Source organism: Chrysochloris asiatica, unplaced genomic scaffold, assembly GCF_000296735.1.
Source record: "Chrysochloris asiatica unplaced genomic scaffold, ChrAsi1.0 scaffold00109, whole genome shotgun sequence".
Taxonomy (NCBI): Eukaryota; Metazoa; Chordata; class Mammalia; order Afrosoricida; family Chrysochloridae; genus Chrysochloris; species Chrysochloris asiatica.
The window spans coordinates 5573907-5589307 of NW_006408627.1; the positions used below are offsets into that span (position 1 = coordinate 5573907).

Genomic DNA, 15401 nt, shown 5'->3' on the forward strand with positions numbered 1-15401 from the left:
AAAAAAACTGCAAACAAAGAAGCCTCTACCCAGCAAAGCTGTCAATAAAATATGAAGGTGTAATCAAAACATTCCAGGATAAACAGAAGCTAAGGGATCTTGCCAAAGTCAATCCTGCCATGAAAAACATCCTAAAGGAAGTTCTGTGGACTGAGAAGCAACAAGAACAGACAACAACTACAGAATGACATACGTGGCAGCATCAACCTGAACTCAATCAACAAATGGAAGAATCAAGAACAGAATAAAATTATAAGAATAGAGAATCTGGGAGGTCAGTCTATGATCAAAACAATTACAATGTGAAAGAAGGTAAACACAGAAGAACAGAGATTCAGGTGGTGAGAAGGTCAGGTAGATTATAGGATGAACTAGACTGTCTTAAATGGAGGAAAGAATTAATGGAATATAGGGTAACCACAACAGTGGGGTTGGGGTGGTGGGTTTAGTTTGGGTGTCGCAGAGGGCAATACAAGAAGGGGGAGGAGGTTGAAAGGCAAGGTAGATAGGGGTACACTAAGACAGATTTGCATGACCTAAGTGGGACAGAGGTAAATAGTGATGCATGCTCAACTTTGGAAAAACAGGGCTCTGTGATACAGGGATCTAGGTATAGTTTGAAGAGGGGAAATAAGACTAAGACGCTTGACTGTCTTATGAATACTAGTTTCCCTTGCCTACTATTGTAAAATTGGCACTTGAGTGGGACAGAAAGGAATGTTGGGAAACAGATTTACAGAAAACTTGTAAGCCCATCTTGATCCTATAACTGATTGGAATACCTAAAAGGGGTTCTAGAACTTGCCCAGTGAAATAGGCCTCTTGCAAAGCCTTTGCAGAGTATAGGACCTTAGATGGAATCCTGAGTCCCATGCAGAACTTTATGAGGTGGGACATCCTCACTAGCAAGGACAAGCAGACCAGCTTGGAACAGGTAGAGTAACAGAAAATACATCTTCAAAGAAAGAGCATCAGGAAAAACCCAAAACAAAAATGTCAGCATGACTGGCTACTACAAGAATAATCAAGCTATTCGCCAGGAAGCTATCAAGGCAAGCAATCAAGTTCCTTCAGGACAAATTCCCCTCTAAGACTGAAACTCATAGGGAACACACGAACAGACATATAAGCTTGCTGGCAACCACACTGGTCTGTCTACTGGTGAGTGGAAGAAGGGTAAGGCAATATTGAAGAAATAGGCTAAGTTCAACCACGGTCCGTTGACTCCTGTTGACCTGGAGAGATGAGAGAGAAGAGGAAGGGCTAGTTGGTCCACAATGTGGTGAGACCTGGGGACACCTGAGCCCATGGACAAGGACATAGCCACAGACGGCTAGAGCTGAGAGTGAAGCATCCAGCTGATATGAAGTGAGGGGAGATGCACAAGAACACCCAAACTTGCAGACAGTACCCATTTACCTAGCCTCAATGTCTTGATAATCAGAACTTGACAAGAGCAAGATTATAAAAAAAAAAAAAAATCATAAAGGAAACAAGAGTAAATTGCTACAATTTGATGAACCTGACCTATACTCATGGAGGTAGTAACTCTAAATACCAACAGAAAGGGAAGAATCTTCACATCAAGTATCAATGCTATCCCCTCTGTACACAGGGTAGACAGGGACGGGCAACTTAGACACTGGCTACTTAAAATGAGGAAGGAGCTCTGGTAGCACAGTGGTTACGAATTAGGCTGCTAATCTCACGGTTAGCAGTTCGAAACTACCAGCTGTTACTTGGGAGACAGATGAGGCTTTCTGCTCTCGTACAGATTTACAGCCTTGAAAATCCTGTACAGGGTTGCTGTGAGTCAAAATTATTCCATGGCACATAACAACAACAACCTATAATGAGAGGGCAATAAAACCACAAAGTGACTGGCTTACAAGGTTTCAAGAGGGAATTTAGTTTAAGAGTATGCAGGGGGGAGGGAAGAAAGAGTCCCCACTGAATAGTTTTCATCGTGTCTAGATGGGTCTGGTAAAAAGAGATGGGGATAAGATTCGTATGATTCAGTAGTGAGTAACTGTTATCATGACTAATTGCTACTATCATAATTGTAAAGGTAGAAGTTTTGTTAACAAAAACAGGGGAGTGTTTAATCTTACAGTCCAGAAACAGAGGACCCTAGGATCATCAAGGGATAAGAGCAAAAGCAGAATGTGGGACCTTATCCAGAGAAGCAACCATGCCAGAGAGGGAGACAGAGACGGGGTCACAGAGAGGGGGAGCGGCTGAGGACTCTAGATTCATGGGAAAAGAGGGACTAAGAGCTAGTGGCCAGGAGGCAGACTTGTAGTATGTGCCCCTTTGGAGGTGTAAATTATTATACATGCCTGAGGTGTTTGTTTGGTTGGTTGGTTTTAAAGCTAAAGTGAATATAGAGAAATAGTGTTAACTGATGGGACATGGAGGGGATTATAATCATTGTAATGAAACAAGGTATATGATTTGTTGAATGTAAAACTGATGATCTGACCTGTAAACTTTCACTCAATCCACAATAAAAACCTTTAAAAAAAAAAAAAATCTGAAGGGCCTACCCATTATTTGAATTCTACCTTTTTGATATGTGTCTATAATTTGGTTCAATTTAGTGATGAAGTAAACAATGGTTAGACTAAGAGTAAGAAATTTGCTTTTCAGAATAAAAATAATATTACCTTATTTGTTTTGTTACATTAACTATGTGAATATTCATGAAAAGGATTTTTTTTTAAGAATTTTCAATAAAAATTAAAAGAAAAAGATTATGGTCTTGATTTTGGCAATACGTATCTACTTCATCTAATTACTTTATAATATTTATTATTCAGATTCCCTTTTTCTTAAACGATCAAGTCTATTCTAAAGGCAAAGACTAGAAATTACTGTGTTAAACTATTTACAAAGAAAGCATCTCAGAAAGGGATTTAATTATAGTATTTGAGACCAGAAATACTACTCTTAATCACTGTTCATGAATTTGCTAAACTGGAATATTATATGGTAAACAGTCTTCCAAGCTTTCAGGAGAGGTAATTATTATTATAAGAAATGTTATGAAAATTAATTAGTTAATATTTGTAAGGAGTTTAATGTACTGCTTCCCTCCCTTCTTTAAATGTCACTGAAATCATGAAGCACATAACGATCTGTATTCACTTCTTAATGTCTTAGAAAGACCTAACAATCTTTTCTCAATTGCCTATAATATCATTCAGATCAATTTGGGATTTTCAAAGAAAAAGAAAAATTCCATCCTATGAATGATTATCAATAAGATGGTTAAAGCACATTTATTTTCCAGAATTTGATGTATTATGCAAATTTTGTTGTTGTTGCTCAGTGCCCTCAAGTCGGTTCCGACCCATATCAACCCTGTATAGGGTTTCTAAGGAGTGACTGGTGAGCTTGAACCACCGACCTTGTAGTTCAAATGGCTTTGCAGTCGGGCGCATCAATCCACAGCGCTACAACAAATACCCAGTATAAAATTCTTCTACAATGAAAAAAAGAAAAAGAAGAGGTTTAAGGCAATACAATATATTCGTTATTTGTGGAGCAGCTTCCATGGTCCCTGTGGCATATTTGTAGAACTTTCCTACATGTCTCCCTTGAAAACAGTGGAATAAATTTTAGGGGGCAGTGATTTTATGTTAGCAGGAGAGGAACCACTCAGAAAAGGTTGCACAATTGGAAGAATGTACCAATGTTTCTGAACTGTACATGTAGAAATGTAGTACATTGTAGAATGAGTATACATTCTATTATGTAGATTTTCAACCATAATAGCAGAAAATACAATAAATTATTTTTTAAAAGATAGAAAAGGGATATTTAGGATTAACAATTTCTGGAACTCATTTGTATAACTGCCTTAATACCTTCTTGTAGAATGTTGAGGTCACTAACAAGATAGTAATTTTGCAGCTGAGTTCAGACACTGGCAGCAAAGAGTTAGAGGTTTTCTCCCCATGGCAACATCTTGCAGAGAAGGGAAATGAAATGTTAAAAATATGAGAAAACAAGCAAAGCCTAAGAAAATGTATTTTCAGAAAGAAGATGAAGGAGTATGAAGTATTATTCTGAAGGATTTTAAACAAGTTGTATGAAAAAGCTTGAAGCATTAGAGCAGAGTTTCTCAAACTCCACACTAGACATTTGGAGCTGAATAATTCTTTGCTATGGCTGCCCTGTGCATTACTGGATGTTTTGTGGTATCTTTGGGTTCTATGCACTAGAAGCCAGTAGAATTCCAACCCCGGTTCTGACAACCAGAAATGTCTTCAGATACTGCACTATGTTCCAGGGGAGGCAAAATCGGCGATTGTTGAGAGCTACTGTACTGGAATAGTAACATCAAGGCTCCTTGAACATGGCACCAGGAGAAGACCAACACTGGAAATTTCTACTAAAACAATCACTGAAAACTTTGACTGTGAAGAAGTGTAGGAGATACCTAATCTGCATTAGAAATGGAAAATTATACCACCACAAACTATTGTTAATTGAATCCATTAACTGGAAAAAAAATTAGTGATGAGAAGAATCACCTTTGATTGGGGTCTACTTGTTGTTAGGTACCCTCAACCTGATTCTGACTCCACTGTCTGGTCCTACACCATCCCCACAATTGTTAATATGTTTGAGCCCTTTGCTGCGACGACTGTGTCAATCCATCTCATTGGGGGACTTCCTTTTTTTGTTGTTGTTGACCCTCCACTTTGCCAAGCATGATGTCCTTCTCCAAGGTCTACTCCCTCCTGATAACATGTCCAAAGTATAAGAGACAAAGTCGCACCAATCTGGCTTCTAAGGAAAATTCTGGCTGTACTTCTTTCAAGACATACTTGTTCTTCCGGCATCCATTGCACTTTTCCTAGTCTTCTCCAACACTATAATTCAAATGTATCTACTGTTGTTGTTGTTGTTCTTGTTAAGTGCCATCGAGTCGGGTCCGACCCATAGCGACCCTGTACAGGGTTTCCGAGGGTGTAAATCCTTACGGGAGTAGAAAGCCTCATCTTTCTCCCGCGGAGCGGCTGTTAGTTTCAAACCGCTGACCTTAAGGTTCGCAGCCCAATTCGTAACCACTACGCTACCAGAGCTCCTTAATGTATCTACTAGGAGCAGATATTTGGAGCTCCCAAAGCCGTAAATAACTGCCAATGGAAGCTCCCTATCATATACTTTGTTGCTGTTGTTGTTGTTAAGTGCCATCAAGTTGGTTCCGATTCATTGTGAGCCTGTATAGGGTTTAGAGAGTCCTGGTGTGGTGCTGTCGGCGTTGAACTTCAAAGTCAGTTTTAACCACAAGGTCTCCAGTTCAAGCTCACCAGCTGTTTCTTGGAAACCTCCTACAGGGTCACTATAGGTTGGAACTGACTCGGTGACACTTAACAACAACAACAACAATAGGGTTTCCGAGGAGCCTGGCTGGTGATTTTGAACCACTGACCTTGTGCATTCCTGTGCTTATCCTTCAGTGTCACATACTTAACTTCTCCTTAAGTCTGGTCAGGGCAGTTGATTATTTAGTTTTTCAATCAAAGGAAGATGTTAATTAGATTGCTACATCAAAGTTGCTGGGATTAAATATCAGAACCTCTGTTGAGATGGTTCATTGTGTTTATTTTCAGTCACTGAATGTATATTGAACAACTCAATGTATGTCAGACAAGCACTAGCTATCAAGAATGAGATGCTAAAAGCATTATACCTTTAAGGAACTTACGGCGTTGTAAAAATCATAATTATAAACCTGGCTCTTAAATTCCTGGTATAGGGTGCAACACAGTCAAAGGGACCCCATTTCTGTACATCTGTAATCCCTAAATCACTGTTGTTGTTATTAAGTGCCGTCGAGTGGGATTTGACTCATAGAGACCCAAATAGAGTTTCCACGGCTGTAAATCTTTGCAGGAGCAGAGGGCATCATCTTTCTCCCACTAGTGTCTGGTGGGCTTGAACCACTGACCTTGTGGTTCACAGTAAAGTGTCTATCCTACATAGTCACCACACTCCCTCCTAAATCACTAGGACTTAAAAATCAAATCAAATACTCTTCATTTCTAAAGAGCCAACGCTGCTTAGATGTTTTTTGTTGGTGGTGATGTTTTCTTTTCCTCTATCTAGTGCTCTCTAGCTCTTTAAATTTCTCCTCCATTTCACTGGTATTTCAGGCAGCTGCTTTTTATACATTGCATAGCAATCAATATATGAATACTTTATCCAGCAAAAAAAGCATTTAGGTGGCAATTTTGTTTCCCTGCTGGCATGCATGTGAACAATCATTTGGATTTCCATGATGATGCTAGCTAGCCACAGTCAGTAAGCCTTGCTTAAAAAGCAACTCACTCAACAATGATAGATGTTTGTTATTTTTCATTGAGAACCCACTGCATAAGACTCACTAGTAACATTATTAATAAGTTACTGGCATAGCCAGTTAGGAGCTGTACAATCCAATTAAATATATTTTTCATCCACCGCAGGCAAAACGCTCACTACACTTTTCCACATATGATGCAGAGGCCCATCTTCAGTGCTACTGAACCACAGCCTTTGTAGACTACTCATTAGTATTCAGAATAAGAAACAATTGCTTGGAACAGGAAACACAGAAGGCAGACATTTGGCAACATCACACAGGGTTCACTGCTGAAGTCAACTGGCAAAGTGACAGTGGGCTGACAGTGACGGGCCTCTGTTGCCATAGAAACAGCAGCAAATTATGTGAGTAAGTAGTTTGGGTTTTCTCACCTGCCAGGATATAAATTCAGAATTTACAACTTGATTTTTAAGCTCGCTATTCATAAGTGACCTATTTATGAAGTGAGTACTAGAAATCTTATTATTTTCTTCATACAAAATAACTGAACCCTTGTAAAACTTTCTGAAGTCTACAAATATGATTAAATGTAATTATGCAGAATGCCCATTAAAACCAGTCTCTTCCTTTATTCTAACAATTTGCTTATTTTGCCCAAAACTAGCTCTTAAAAATACATAGGGAAAAAAATAGTAAGAAGGTGAGGGTAATACAAACATCAAGAAAAAGATGGTTCTTAATTCAGAGTAATGATTCAAGCCACTTTTATTTTATTTTATGAGTCAGATTTATTTTAAATTTCTCTCATCCTCACTCATAAACAAATTAGCAAAATAAAACTGGCTGTTGTTCACTTTTGACCCCAAAATCCCATTATAGGGATTCCTCTGTCTTGATAATTATAATAATTAGCACCTCTAAATTACATATGCATGAAGTATGACAGAAAAAAATGCTCCTTAATACAGCAATTCAGGAAAAAAAATCATTGCCCAGACCTCTAAATCTCAAATCTCTTAATCCACATCTCTTCTAGGTTGTTCTGGCTCCATTAAAGTTATTTCTTCAATTACTTTTAATTGAATACTAAATGATATTTTTTCACACAGTCTAGATGGAAAAGTTCTTTTTCTCTGTGTTCCAAACTTCCAATTCTTGCTATCAGTAACTGCTAAAATATACCAATCACCTGCTTGTGTGACTTCTACTTCATTCATCAATAAACACATACCCAGCTAATGTCTATATATCTTGAACTATGTTCTTGGTCAAGGAGAAGATGGTACAAAGATTACTAAAAGATGTGTTCTGCCCTTGAAAAACTAATAGTCAAGTGGGGAAAGCAGAAATGTACACAGATGTACAGATAAACAAAAATTTGGTGATTTTTAATGGTAGTATACGGAGTTCTGGTGTGATACTGTAGGGTAAGCACTAGACTACAAGGTCAGAGTTTCAAACTCACCAGTCACTCCTCAGAAACCCTCAACAATGATGAAGTAAAACGTTAATTTTACTTAGAGAAATGGGAAGATCCACTTAGAAAATCGCACTGAACAATATTTTCAAGAGTAAAAATGGGGTCCTGCCTCTCCCCTCCTGCGTGCTCGGTGGTTCGCGGGGGCGTGCCCCCAACTCCCTTCATACACCTGAGGCCGCACCTATCTGCCTGCGGACCACAGAGGATCCTCTAACTAGCACCACAGCCTAAGGCCGCAGCTTTTGGGGGTTGGGGGTGTCACTTGGGGCCTTCCAGCAACCAGGACCGCGCCATACCACCCCTCCACTTGGTTTAGGCTCGCTCTCCTTGAGTCGTCTTTACTGAGGGTGGAAAATGGCCAATTCGGGCCAGCAGCTGCTGGGGTTTTCCATGGCCCTGTTGGGCTGGGTGGGCCTGGTGGCGTGCACTGCCATCCTGCAGTGGCAGATGAGTCCGAACGCGGGCGACAACATCATCACGGCCCAGGCCCCATACAAAGGCCTGTGGATGGAGTGATGAGCTGCAAAATTTACGACTCGGTGCTTGCTCTGCCAGCGGCTTTGCAGGCCATTCGTGCTCTAATGGTAGTATCGCCGGTGCTGAGCTTCTTCACTATGTTTGTGGCCACAATGGGCATGAAGTGCACACGCTGTGGTGGAGGAGACGACAAAGTAAAGAAGGCCCGTCTAGCAATGACCAGAGGCATCGTTTTCATTGTGGCAGGTCTGACTGCCCTGGTAGCTTGCTCCTGGTGTAGCCATCAGATTGTCGCAGACTTTTATAACCCCTTGGTCCCCGTGAATTTTAAGTTCGAGTTTGGTTCTGCCATTTTTATTGTCTGGGAGGGGTCAGCTCTGGTGCTTCTGGGAGGTGCAATGTTCTCTTGCTCCTGTCCTGGCAGTGAGAGCACAACTGGGTACCGGGCACCCCGTGCCTACTCTAAACCCAACTCTGCCAAAGAATATGTGTGAACTGGAACCTCGTTGCCATAGCCTGACAGAGAGCTCAGCCTGTGGACAGGAGGCCTAGCAAAGGCCTTCTGGTCAGCCCAGTTCCACTGCATACCATGTAGTCCTCTGGGTAGTAGGGTGGGGAAAACTGAAATAGGGGAGTGCTTTTTGTACAGTAATAAAAAATATTTTGGAAAATAAGCTTCTTTTTTTCCCCTTCAAGGCCTCTTATTCCAGCTCAGGTCCTACCTAGCAGGGAGCCTGGATCCTAAGTGTACCTACTTTTAGCTCAGTTCAAAATCACTAGATTGGTATAACAGACTTGGATAGACTGGGAGAAAAATATGGAACAAAATTCAAAAAATAAATACTAGGGTTATTGGTCTGATATAGATTGGTGAAATCCCAGAGAGTATGGCCTTCAGATACTCTTCAGGCCTAGAACCAAACTTATCCCTATGGTTCAACATTCAGCCAAATGACCTACAAGGTCAATAATATACCAGGGAGGTAAGCACACTCTTTAGAACAATCATCCATAGGAAATCAAAATGACAGCACTTGCTTACAGATGAAGCTCAGAAGGTGGGGATAGGAAACAGCAAGGAAATGGTAAACAGGGAGAAAGTGGCATGAGTTCTGTTACACTACAGGGATTGCTGTTGGTGTATATGAATTGTGGAACGGAAAACCAATTTGCCTGTAAACTTTCAACAAAATCACAATCAAAACAAAACAAAACTAAAAACAAAAACAAAAAAAGAGTAAATGGGGGTTTTATACATGGGCATTGAAAAAGTCAGGTGCTGAATTAGTTTTCAAAATGGTAAAAACATTGTCTCATTCCTATATAAAATGCACATGTGTCAAATATTTTATTTGATTTAGACAGATATTCCACCACTTGTTTGTCAGTTTGTCGTATTGGGGCTTGTGAGTTTCTGTGATTCTGGAATGTATGCCATGAGTACTTTAAATACCAGCAGGGTCACCCATGATGGACAGGTTTCAGATGAACTTCCAGATGAAGACAGACTAGGAAGAATGAGAGATGAACTGCTTCCGAATGTTTAATCACTGAAAACCTTATGAATAGCAGAGACACGCTGACAGATATAGTGCCGGAAAATGAGCCCCTCAGGTTGGAAGGCACTCAAAATGCGACTTGGGAAGAGCTGACTCCACAAAGTAGAGTTGACCGTGATGGTGCAAATGGAGTAAAGCTCGCGAGACCTTCATTTGCTGATGGGGCACAACTCAAAATTAAGAAAAACAGCTACAAACATCCATTAATAATCAGAACATGGAATGTATGAATCTGAGAAAATTGGAAATTGTCAAAAATGAAACGGACTATGTAAACATTGATATCTTAGGCATTGTTGTTGCTGTTGTTGTTGTTAGGTGCCATTGAGTTGTTACCGACCCATAGTGACCTTATGCACAGCAGAACTAAACAAAGCCCAATCCTGGGCCAACTTCACTATTGTTGCCACGCTTGAGTCCATCAATGCTGTCACCTAGCCAATCCATCTCATTGGGGGTCTTCCTTTTTTCCTCTGACCCCCCACCATTAGTGAGCTGAAATGGACTGGTATTGGCCATTTTGAATCTGACAACCACATGGTTTACTATGCCGGGAATGACAAATTGAAGAGGAATGGTTTTGCATTCATTGTCAAAAAAACATATCAGGATCTATCATGAGGTACAACACTGTCTGTGATAGGATAATATCCATGTGCCTACAGGGAAGACCGTAGAAGAATTGATGCCTTTGAGTTGTGGTGTTGGAGGAGAGTACTGAGGGTGCCATGGACTGCCAAAAGAACCAATAGATCTGTTTTGGAAGAAGTGCAGCCAGAGTGCTCCTTGGAGGCCAGGATGGCTAGGCTTCGTCTCTCCTACTTTGGACATATTGTCCAGAGGAAACGGTCGCTGGAGAAGGATGTCATGCTGGGTAGGGTGGATGGTCAGAGAAAAAGAGGAAGACCCCCAACGAGATGGATCAGCCAGGTGGCATCATTGATGGACTCAAGTGTGGCAGCGGTAGTGAGGTTGGCCCAGGATCGAACATTGTTTCGTTCTGCTGTGCATGGGGTCGCTATGAGTCGGTTCCGACTCGATGGCACATGACAACAACAGGGAAGACCAAATAATGCCACTATTATTCAAATTTATGCACCAACCAATAAAGTCAGTGAGGATGAAATAGAAGAATTCTACCAAATTCTTCAATCTGAAATTGATCAAACATGCAATCGAGATGTATTGATCATTACTGGTGATTGGAATGGAAAGGTAGGAAAGAAAGAGGAAGGATCAGTAGTTGGAAAATATGGCCTTGGCGATAGAAGATAAAAATGATAATGGAGATCTCATGATAGAATTCTGCAAAATAATTGATTTGTTCATTTCAAATACCTTCTTTAGACAGCATAAGAGACGATTATACACATGGACCTCATCAGATGGAATGCACAGAAATCAAATTGAATGCATCTGTGGAAAGAGACTATGGAAAAGCTCCATATCATCAGCCAAAACAAGACCAGGGGCAGATTGTGGAACAGATCATCAATTGCTCATATGCAAATTTAAACTGAAGCTGAAGAAAATGAAAACAAGTCCACGAAATCCAAAATATGACCTTGAACATATCCCACATGAATTTAGAGATCGTCTGAAGAACAGATTTGATACATTAAATACTAAATATCAAAGACCAAAAGAGTTGTGGGATGACATCAAGAACATTATACAGGGTGACTTCCGGTTCAGGGGTGGGAGAAGCAGAGACAAGTAGAGGAGGCTTCTCAGTGGAGGCACAATAAAACCAAAGAAGGTACTTTACCAGAGCAGTTCCAGATCTTTGGATCTAATATAAGATGAGAGGCATCAGTTTCCTGTGACCACTGGTGGGGAAATCTGACTGTGGTGGGAATACACAGCAATTTCTGAATCAATCAGGACACTGCTTGAGGACTCCATGGCCTGGGCTGAGATCAGAGGACAGGGATACAGACAGGCTGATACAGTAATACAATGCTGAAAACCATGGAACAGCATCTGGAAAAAGAGGAATGATGGATTTTCACTTTTCTTTCCTCCTCTCCCCTGTCACACCCTCTCTGCCCAGCCCAGACACCTTCAAGTGGGGGGAGGGCACCCCCAAAAAGGTCCAGTGTTACACGCACAGTTTTTCCATGGCACACGAAGGAAATTCCTGGGAGTCTCAACTGTCCCATAAGCTAATCCTTTGGCTGCTTCTTACGATGCCTGACTCTAGGACTCAGCCCTAAAGTTGACCTGGGTGGGATCCTTCATTCCTGCCTTATCTAACAAGAGGCAGAAAGTCTGGCCATACAGCCATATGAACACCTTGTAAAACCCCAACATAAAAGACAAGAGCCAACACCAACTACTATATACAAAGACGTAGCTATTTTGAGAATTACGCTGTGTTTACGCAGATACTTAACTGACCTTCAGAGATAAAAAGTGGACAATCTTTCTTCCATTCATTTCTCAATAAATGAAATAGAAAACAGAAAAGCTATAGAAAGAATCAACAGGACAAGAAGCTGGTTCTTTGAAAGGATTAATAAAATTGACAAGCCATTGGCAAATCTAACGAAAGAAAAGAGGGAGAAGACACAAATAACACGCATTAGAAACCACATGGGCTGTGTCACAACAGAACTAAAGGAAATAAAAAGGATAATAACAGAATACTATGAAGAGTTGTACTCCAACAAATTTGAAAACTTAGAAAAGATGGATACATGTTTAGAAAAACACAACCTACCTAAACTTACACAGAGTGAAGTAGAAAAGTTGAACAGACCCATAACACTAGAAGAAATTCATCAGGTCATCAAAAGACTCCCAACTAAACAAAGTCCAAGTCTAGCTTCACTGGTAAATTCTACCAAACATTCAGGGAAGAGCTGTCACCAATTCTACTCAAATTATTCCAGAATATAGAAGAGGATGGAAAACTTCCTAATACATTTTATAAAGCAAGCATAGCCCTCATACCAAAACCAGGGAAGGATATAACTAAGAAAGAAAATTATAGACCAATATCTATCATGAACATAGATGCAAAAATTCTCAACAAAATCCTAGCCAACAGAATCCAACAGCACATCAAAAACATAATGCATCATGACCAAGTGGAATTCATATCAGGGATGCAAAGATGGTTCAACACTAGAAAAACAATCAATGTAATCCACCATATAAATAAGAAAAAGGAAAAGAACCACATGATCATTTTGACTGATGCAGAGAAAGCATTTGACAAAATCCAACATCCATTCCTGATAAACACACTCAACAAATTAAGCGCACATATACAAAACCAACAGCATATATTGCTATCAATGGAGAGAAACTGAAAGCCTTCCCTCTGCGAACAGGAACCAGACAAGAATGCCCTTTGCCACCACTCCTATTCAATATTGTGCTGGAAGTTTTAGCCAGAGCTGTATGTAAGATGGGGAAATTAAAGGCATCCAAATTGGCAAAGAGGAAATAAAACTCTCTTTATCTGCAGAGGATATGCTCCTATACATCGAAAACCCCAAAAACTCAGTAAAAAGGCTACTAGACCTCATTGGAAGATTCAGCAATGTGGCAGAGTATAACATCAACATACAAAAATCAGTTGGATTCCTCTGTAGTAACAATGACAGCACTGAAAAGGACATTAGGAAAGCAATATAATCTACAATAGCCACCCAAAGGATGAAATATCTAGGAATAAATGTAACCAGAGAAAAAAAGGACCTGTGCAAAGAAAACTACAAAACACTACTACAAGATACCAAAAGAGACCTACAAAAGTGGAAGAATAGACCACACTCCTGAATACGAAGACTTAACATTGTGAAAATGTCAATACTGCCCAAACAATCTACACAAATAATGCAATCCCAATCCAGAGCCCAACAACATTCTTCAAAGAGATGGGGAAAAAAAAAAAAAAAAAAACAATTACAAACATTATATGGAAACGAAAGAGACCCAGGATAAGCAAAGCACTGCTTAAGAAGAATAAGGTTAGAAGACTTTCATGCCCTGGTTTTAAAATGTGTTACACGGTTACAGTGGTCAAAACAGCCTGGTACTGATACAATGAAAGATACATTGATCAATGGAACAGAATCAAGAATTCAGAAATTAACCCATCTACATATAGCCAACTGATTTTCAACAAAGGGACTACGCGTATTGCATGGGGAGGAGATAGACCATAGAAGAATTGATGGATTTGAGTTATGGTGTTGGAAGAGAATATTGAAAATGCCATGGGCTTTTATGGTGTTGGAGGAGAAAATTGAAAGTGTCATGAACAAACAGATCTGTGTTGGAAGAAGTACAGCCAGAGTGCTCCTTGGAGGCCAGGACGGCCAAACATCGTGTCTCATACTTTGGACATATTGTCAGGAGGGACCAGTTGCTGGAGAAGGATATCATGTTTGGTAATGTGGAGGGTCAGAGAAAAATAGGAAGACCCCCAGCAAGATGGATTGGCAAAGTGACAGCATCCATAGGCTCAAGTGTGACAACAATTGTGAGGTTGGCCCAAGACTGGGTAGTGTTTCATTCTGTTGTGCATAGTGTGGCTATGAGTCAGTATCAACTTGATGGCACCTAACAACAACAACATAGATATATTATTATCTACTAGAAACAATTCATTTGTATTGCTATGAATAGGAATAATTTGTATTACCACAAAGAAGAATCATTTGTTATTACTGTTAGTTTTCTTATAACTTATATTACAATAAAGTTGTAAAGCAGTCTAATAAATAGAAAGTGAAATAACTCAGTACAACTCAAAAAATCAGTATCCTCCTAGAGGGTATTGATTCTAGTCAATACCCAGTAATCTCTTTTGTAAATTTCAAAGTCTTAAACTGTTTTTGTTGTTCTGGTAGGAAAAAGAGATGTTCCAGATTTGGAGGAAAACACATTTTTTAAAAGGATAGAAAATTAAGTACCTAGATATGAGGAGAAGGAAATCAATGAAAGCTCATGAAAAGAAATTACATTTACACTGGAATGGTAGCTTGAGGACAAATTGCAAAAAGAAAAAAGAAAAAATACTCATATGCCATGAAAGAGTTTAAACTTTGTGCTTTGTGTAAAAACAGTAGACTGGCTTTTAAAGGATTTATTTAAGTATTAAATATTAATTATTAAAGTGTCAAGCTAAAAGATGTTTTCTGCTTCTTCACTCCTAATTCCTAATTTACTCAAATCTGCATTTTCTGCATTTATCCAATATTTAATTTCCTTTACTTTGTGTTCTAAATTTTAGAAATGCTTCCATTTTTATGTACTTAATGAACTTGATTGTTCCCTAGTACTCTTAGTAACTTCATGTGTTTAACATACTGCATTTTTCTTTTTCAAAATGTAATCCTTACACTTATTGTTGTTGTTAGGTACTGTTGAGTTAGTACCAACTCATAGTGACCTTATAGACAACAGAAAGAAACACTGACCAATCCTGCACCTATCTCACAATCATTGCTGCTACCACTGTGCCAATCCAGCTCATTGGGGATCTTCCTCTTTTTCTCCAACACTCCACCTTTCTAAGCATGATAGCCTTCTCCAGGGACTGGTCCTTTCTGAT

General features: G+C 39.7%; 1 protein-coding gene and 1 pseudogene across 3 annotated transcripts in view; one reads left to right on the forward strand and one right to left on the reverse strand.

Annotated features, from left to right (window-relative positions):
• The window catches only part of MAPK10 (mitogen-activated protein kinase 10), a 513930-nt gene that overhangs the window by 412234 nt on the left and 86295 nt on the right, over positions 1-15401 (reverse strand). The gene's annotated exons all lie outside the window — the stretch shown is intronic.
• On the forward strand, positions 8151-8767 carry LOC102824484 (annotated as a pseudogene).